At 42.3% G+C, this 8,193-nt stretch overlaps 1 pseudogene; it reads left to right on the top strand.

The window, feature by feature from the left end:
• The first annotated feature begins 7,404 nt into the window (after positions 1-7,404).
• On the top strand, positions 7,405-7,795 carry LOC130843092 (leptin receptor gene-related protein-like; annotated as a pseudogene).
• The last annotated feature ends 398 nt before the right edge of the window (positions 7,796-8,193 follow it).

Genomic DNA, 8,193 nt, shown 5'->3' with positions numbered 1-8,193 from the left:
GCACGGAACACAGCAGGCTTTGACACCCTTTCACCGGTTAGTGACATGTGCTGTCACAGAGATGCTGCTATTTGTACTACTCAAGAAAGCTTCAGTGGTCTACAACCGGTTGGGCATAAATTGTCTACAAAAGAAGGTCATATATGTCTTTAAAAACATGTTTTGTCGCCAACCGGCAGAACTCACAGATGTCACTGTGGTTTAATTTCTATGTATACATATCTGTTCAGTATCTATGCTATCCTTAGGAAATCTGAGAAGATAAAATAATGTATTACTGTATAAGAGGAGCCGTCATGGAGGATGTTGACAGCAGAGATTTTGGATTGCGTATGGATTAGAAATCCCAACTCCGCCCGCTGAAGAAGGCCATTTGAAGAAGACTGACTTGAAAGCAGGGAAATGTCTCTAACATGATGATCTTGATGGTCAGAAGACACTGATTACTATGTTGGCTTCTTGTGGTTCTTAAAATGCCGTTTCCGCAAACACGCGAAAAAGTTAGAAACCAAACCTTTGCTCTCACCGGCAACATCCTAAACGTGCCCTCCTCACAATGAATAGACTTGACCCTGGACAAATAAAGGATTCCCGACCTGTACTGTGGTCTCACGCCTGGTTCTGTGCTGATCTTTTTCTTTTGCTTGGGGGAGTCTCCAGCTGGGCTCAGAGCAGGGGATGGGCCCGATTGTAACTGAGCAGGACTCTAGGAGGCCTCCGCAGTATAGCCCCCCACCTATGAACTTGACCTGCCTTTTCTGTGTAGAAATCTTGGTTCCAAAAACCAATTTATGGGCTTCCCGTAGTCCAGTGGTGAAGACTCTGTGCTTGCCCTGGCAACTGGGTAAATGCCCCAGTGGGCACTGTGAGGCCCCTTCCACCTTGTCTGTCTGGGCAACATTCGGTTCCCGTCTGAAGATTTTCCACTTTGGAAATCCCACGTGTAAGGTGCCACTTGGACTAAGGTCACAGGCTTAACGGGACTTGGAAGCAGCCACTCTGAGCTTTATGTTGTCTCCTTTTCCCCTGGTATAAGGCTTCGATCAGCTGGCGAGGTCTGGTTTGTGTCTGGTTCATGCAAGTCTAGTCAAAAATAGGAAGCACTTCTTGGATTCCATCTAACAGTCCCCTAGGAAACAGTTTTGCAGACTGCTCGACCTACAGTTATAAGCCTATAAATAAGCAATAAATGGTTTAACACCATGTGATCTCACAATTTTCTGTAGACTCTGGAGAAACCTGGTTGTGATGAATCTCTTTTGAAATTTCAAAACTGGTTACTTTTCCCAGAGCAGTTAGAGAAAGCTACTTTGACAAAATACTTTGTGGTTTTTTTGTTTGTTTTCTTTTGTTTTGTTTTTTCAGAACACTGACCCTGAGAGAACAAAAATATTCTTAGGAGAAAAGTCGAAGTCTATCAGGTCCTTGAAGTACAAACACAGCCCATGTTGCCTGGGGCATGAGGCTTGGGTTAATTAGAGAACTTAAAGTGAAGGTGGGGAAGGGCAGGTGTGGGAGGAAAGAAAAACAAGGCTTTTGACCTCAAGTGTGTCAGTTAGACTATTGTCACCACTGTTCATAAAGTGATAAGCTTAATTACACTGCCTGGTTCATGCAAGGGAAAAAGATGACACAGTGAGATCTGTTTGCCCGTGTGTAGGTTTGTCTGGGTATGTGTCTTTGTCTTTGGATAATATTAGTGAGGTTCATTGGTAAATGAGCTCTATTGAATTGACTTGAAGAAAAGTAAGCGCTTACAAATAAAATATTTCTACATCTGGAAAATATTCACTATTAACTCAATATCTGGTAGAGAAGTCAGTTGTTTGTCATTTAAGTATGCAAATTAATACAGACATGTCTTTAGAGTCATCTACAGAAGTAAGTCATCAATGTTAAAATATACTTAATGTACTTAATGTACAACTTAATGTACAGCTTTCATTGTACCTAGGTACTTTTAATGTTTTCATGTACAACTTTCATTGGACCTAGGTAGTTTTAATGTTGATGACTTAATGGACAACTTAATGTACCACTTAATGTACAACTTTCATTGGACCTAGGTACACTGAGTGTCAATGAAGTCATATCTGTTGCAAAATTTGTCAGCAAGAAAATTAACTCAGTAGGATGATCTTGTCATAGGTCATAAACTAGAGATCAGTGGTAGACAAGCTTTTAGGTAAGCTCTCTCAAATGATGTTTTGTGTTTCTGGATTCTTAGTATTTTAAAAGTTGAGAGTTTTGCCACATTAAGTAAAATGATGAGAATTCATTGATGATCGACATCATTTTCAGATAAAATAGTGAAACATTAACTGCTGAACACATCTATGAATACTCAACCTCTGCCTTCTTCAGAAAAACCACTAAATATATTTGGGTTGATTGAACACATATCTTGTACCACATTCGAGAAAAATGGTGTTATGAAAAAAATGTATGTATTAAGAGTTATAAAACACGATCTGGTTTTGAAACACCATTTAATTACACATTTCTTGGTTTTGTAAAGGTTTTAGCGGTTAAAATTGTACTATGTATTTACCGCTAAGATTAAACGATAAGGGAAGCATTTCACTATGTAAAGGAAGCAAGACACGTGTTGTTGGCAAAAGAAGGTATAGAAACTAAAAATATGCTTTGTTGAGAGATAAAAGGAGAACAATTTTTCCCTAAAACTTGCTAATTTTGGATGGACAAAAATAAGGAACACATCATATAGAAACAGAAATTGATAAAAAGTTTTTAAAAGGGGCGGGGCTTTAAAAAGCATTTTGTACAGTGAGGATCAATGCAGATTAACTTAATGAGCTAAATGAACTTTATTATTAACACGAAGCTGGTAGAAGACTGAAATTTGGTTTTCTCTCTCTGCAAGAGAACAAAGATTTCCTGGAATACTGAGCTGCCTGTCACTCCCGATAGGAAGTTTCTTTTTCTAGCTAACTTTCTGAGTTTTCCAGAGGACCCCTGAGGCATCTCAGAGAGAAATATTAGATTAACTAGCATTACTTGGTATGTGGAAGTGCTTAAAAATCATTGTCAAATGAATGATAAGCCTTCTCAGGGTATCCTGGGATTGATGTTATTAATAGAGATAGTCTAAAAATTATGGAATTCCTACAATTCTGGTATGTCCTGAAATTACCAAGTCATAATTCTGGTGATTGTAACCAAGTTTCTTTATGGCTTACCTTGTGACCAGCTGTTTCATCAGGGCTCTCATTCTTTCTGTCATTTAGAGATAGGTATTGTTGTACTCTGATGCTTTTACAAAAGTGTTTCACCTCCGAGAAGATTCACAAGTAAAACCATCTTGACAAGCACTGGTCTCTGAAAAATGTCAGATTCTACCACTGCACTGGGTAAGAAATGTTAAAATCCTATAGAAAACCTGATGGCTTCATAAAACTGCTTAACAAGAAAGACAGCTAGTAAACTAGTAAACATGTTTATCATATTTATGGGTTTCTTGTCTGGAATATTACTGGTTTTGATCTGTGATTTCCAGATATAAGGAAGCCCTTGCCCTCAAGCTACTTATGATATGCAACAATGGAGTAAATTACCTCTGTGAGTAAAATTACAACATGTTTTCTTTTTTCTCTGCTGTGGTTCCTTCAGTAATTAGAGGTTCCTGGGTTCTGAGCAGCCTTATCAGGTAAATAGAAAAGACTGTCTCCTGACATGTGCAGGAATCTTCATATTTGGGGAATGTCCAGAAGAGACAAATCCAGCAAGGCAAAAATCTGATGGCACGCCTTTGGCATGGGTTTCCTAAGCCTGAAAGGGGATTTTTGTTTTTTTGGTTTTTTTTGCAGGCTTTCAGACTGAGACTCTTAAGGAATCCCAGCACAGCCAGTCTGAAAGAGCCCCTATGGTCAGCAGACCAGACTTATTTTAGAAACAAATGAGTCTTGGTTGAATGCTGCTGGATGGAGATGAGGGTCGTTTGTTTAAAGTGATCCTGTTTCAATAGATAGGAAATTCTCATTCTTTTCTTTGAAGTCTGTATTTATGAAAGTTATTGTGCTAGACACACTTTTGCCCTGATGGTCAGGAGAAAAAAAGAATTATCAAGTGGTGGTATCACAGAGGATAGCTACCCACGATGTGTCACGACCTGCTTGAAGTCTGTTGCTAAAAGCACATGTACAATGCTTGTGGGACAACTGGATACAAATGATTAAATGGATGGCCTACAACACGTCTCCCCAGTAACATCCTTCTGAGCCTGTTCATGATGTCTCATTCATTTTCCCCCAACGTGGAGAACTACACAGAAAAGCAGCCTAGGACCGAAGAACATGAACAGATCCAGAGCAGGGAGCAGGTCCCCCCTGGCAACCTCAGGAAAGTGTATTGATTATCAATGCTGTTTATGGAAATATTTACAATCCAAAGGGGAAAGTGATGAAAAAATATTCATAATTGAAGTATGGGGAAATACTTCTGGCTTACACATGATTACATTTACACTTTAGGCTAACCAAAACAGCCTGCTTGTGGCCTGTTACACACACGTTGTACATCTGCCTTAGCTATGAAAAAATTATTACATAAAAAATAAAAATAAAAATAAAAATGGAATAGCCGTGGTTCAGACATTCAAAGTTGAGTTAAATGGGCATTGTGGATGTGGGTTCAGACACATTCCGAATATTACTGAAAACTTGAGTTGTCTAAACCTTATTAGACTTTAGGACACCATCAGCCATTGTCAAAATGATATCTGCTGGCAGCTGCCACCTGCAAGGTTATGATCTCAAGGTCTTCTTGGTACTATGAAACCTTTCTCCTACTTTAAAAACAGGCATGGCAAATGAGACAGCTCAAGCTATAGCATCCCAGCCAAAGACCACTTCCTTAATAAAGATATATGAAAAGGAAATTTTCCAAAACTCATTTTCCTGGTTGCCACACAGAATCAGAGGACCCTTTTGAAAAATATGACAAAATGTATTTTACCCATTATCCCCATTGTAATATGTCTAATAGTTTTCAAATGTCTGTCCAGGTGCTATGACAAAGCAATAAGAGGCAAACACAAATTTCCCAAGAGCAAATATGGATGCTAAACTTTGAACTCGAGATTACTTCCCACACTGTGTCCATTCCCAAATCAGGTAGGACCACTCCTGAAGGAATTGTAACTGAGCAGGACTCTAAGAGGCCCTCCCAGAATAGACCGCCACCCATGTCCTCCGCCTGCCTTAAGTCTGTAAAAAATCTTTAGTCAAAGAATGAATTGAGTCCAAGTGATGAGAAAACAGACAAAGAAAGGAAAAGAGTCAAGCAAGACAAACGAATAATACTTTAGGCATTACACAAAGTCAAGGATCTTTAAATCTACCCCAAAGACTGTAGATGATATTCTCACCCATGTCCTTTGACCTGATTTGCGGATACTGAAAGCCCTACCCGGTGGAAGACGTTCACTGTATGCTGCCCTTAAGCACGTAGACCCCAGACCAGTTGGAAGCAGACGTTTGATGACGCTGACTCCCCATAAGCTCAGCACCAACCCATCAGAAGACTGTCCACGAGCTGACTAGGCCCTGCTCCTTGAACACTACAGGACTCCTCACTACACCCTCCAGGATGGGATACACAGACTCAAAGCCGCTAGTCCACGTGCCTCCTTGGCTAGCAAAGCTAGAAAGGTATTTCTTTCTACGTCACCCGAAACTCTGTCTCTGAGATAAAATTGGCGCCAGGGCGCAGAGGACAAATTCTGGTAACGAGAAGTGGTGGGAACCCAGCAGCAGCGGGAAGGACAGCGCCCTGGTTGGGGCTGAGGGCTGGGCCAGTTTCCTAGGGCAAAACCTGGAGCGGAGTCCTGAGGAGGCGTGTCGGGGGGGAGCAGGGCCGGCGCTGTGGGTGCAGACCTGGGAGCTCAGGGAGGCCGGTTCCCCATCTGAGCGGAGGGGGCAGAGAGGCCTTGGTGGCCTCGAGGGGAGTCGGGGATGCACAGGGTCCTCGCTTCATTGGCCTTCTTCAAGTCCCCTGGGCTGGAGTCCAGAAGCCCTTTTCTGACACCCTCATGCTCAAGTCCCTTCTTTTCTTTAATTTTTAAAATAAAGACTTATTGTATTTTTTACAATGTTTTAAGGCTACTTTCCATTTACAGGTATTTCAAAATATGCCTCACATTGGTCAGAACATCCATCATCCAAAAATGGAGAAACAATAAATGCCGGAGAGGGTGTGGAGAAAAGTGCAGGAGCCCTCCTGCACTGTTGGTGGGAAAGTAAATTGGTACAGCCACTGTGGAGAACAGTAGGGAGGTTCCTTAAAAAACTAAAAATAGAACTACCATATGAACCAGCAACCCCACTGCTGGGCATACACCTGGAGAAAACCATAATTTAAAAAGATACATGTGCCACAATGCTCACTGCAGCACTGTTTCCAATAGCCCGGACATGGAAGCAACCTAAATGTCCTTTGACATATGAATGAAGAAGATGTGGCACATATATACCCTGGAATATTACTCAGCCTTAAAAAGGAAGGAAACTGAGTTATTGTAGGGAGGTGGATGGACCTAGAGTCTGTCATACTGAGTGAAGTAAATTAGAAACAGAAAAACTAATACCATATGCGAACACATGTATATGGACTCTAGAAAACTAACACTGATGAACCTAGTGGCAGGGCAGGAATAGAGACGCACAGAAGACACAGTGGGGGGTGGGGAAGCTGGGACAACTTGCGAGAGTAGCGCTGATGTATACATCCTACCAAATGTGAAATAGATAGCGAATGGGAAGCTGCTGCACAGCACAGGGAGATCAGCTCCCTGCTTTGTGAAGACCTAAAGGGGTGGGATAGGGAGGGTGAGAGGGAGGCTCACCAGGGAGGGGATGTGGGGATATATGCATACATATAGCTGATTCACTTTGGTGTACAGCAGAAACTAACACAATACTGTAAAACAAGTATACTCTAATAAAGATGAAAAACAATTTTTTAAAGGTTCCCAATATTCCTTGCATTGTGCGATGAACACATCCTTGAGCCCATCTTGCAATACGTTGCGCCCTCCCCTCCCCGGCTCCTGTAGTGTTCCTCCCCACCCCGCACTGGCAGCCGCTCCTTTCTTGAATATATCTGTGAGTCTGCTTCTTCCTCGTTGTGTACACTAATGTTTTGTATTTTGTCACATTCCACACGTACCTGATATCATACCTTGGTATCGTATATACTTGAAAAAGGAGGTAAAGTGCAGAAACACCTAGAAAAGTGACCTTAACCCTGACTGAGTCAAGAATGAGGAAAAGGAGTGGCCCTATGAACCACAAGAGATGGTGTTGTACTTTAGACCTGGCAAAAAAGATAGACCAGCCCTGGCAGGAAGCCGGAAGCAGCCGCGGCCCCCGCTCGGGAGACCTGGCTGGCGTTAAAGCTCTCGTGGCGTCATCTTTCAGAGGGGCTATTGGGTGACTTTTCTTATGCTGGGATGTGCCTTAGAGGATTATGGCATTTACTGGCCCTTGTTTGTCCTGCTGTTCCACGCCATCTCGCCCAGCCCGTAATTTCATTGCCAAAGGAGCGACGTATGACGGCGATGCAACAAGTAGTGCCTGTCGGCAACGGGCGTGTTTTTTCACTACTGGAATTGTTGTTTCTGCCTTTGGATTTCCTGTTTTTCTTGCTCGTGTGGCTGTGATCAGATGGGGAGCCTGTGGCCTGGTACTGGCAAGGCAAGGCAGTGATTTTGCTTACAATTCAAGGTTTCTTCCTTGTATTTGGAAGAGGAGATGATTTTAGCTGGGAGCAGTGGTAGCATGCGCTTTGTTTTGATAAAATGCATTGAATTTCTTAGAATTCATACTGTACGTAAATGTGTGCCCATGTGGCCTTTTCCTGTGAAATGTAATATGCTGGGTTTTTTTTTACACCTTTGTAATCATGTTCACTTTAAGGAGGACTACATAAGGAAAGGGTAGTTTTACCCCCAGCCAGTAGACCTCTCCATTTACTCAAGTTGAATTATGCTATTTGTGTAGCTGTTCCTATAGTCACGGTGCTCTTAGAAAATATGTTAACACAGTCTTGTAGACTGTTGCTCCCTCAGTGTGCTGCATCTCCACCTTCCGCCCAGGGGTGTGCCTGGGTGGGCGCAGAGCACCGGAGCTGTCTCAGCTCTGCTCAGGACTGCCGAGATATGCTTGTGGCCCAAAG

Source organism: Hippopotamus amphibius, unplaced genomic scaffold (genome assembly GCF_030028045.1).
Source record: "Hippopotamus amphibius kiboko isolate mHipAmp2 unplaced genomic scaffold, mHipAmp2.hap2 scaffold_156, whole genome shotgun sequence".
Classification (NCBI taxonomy): domain Eukaryota; kingdom Metazoa; phylum Chordata; class Mammalia; order Artiodactyla; family Hippopotamidae; genus Hippopotamus; species Hippopotamus amphibius.
This window is presented reverse-complemented; position numbering and strand designations above follow the sequence as displayed.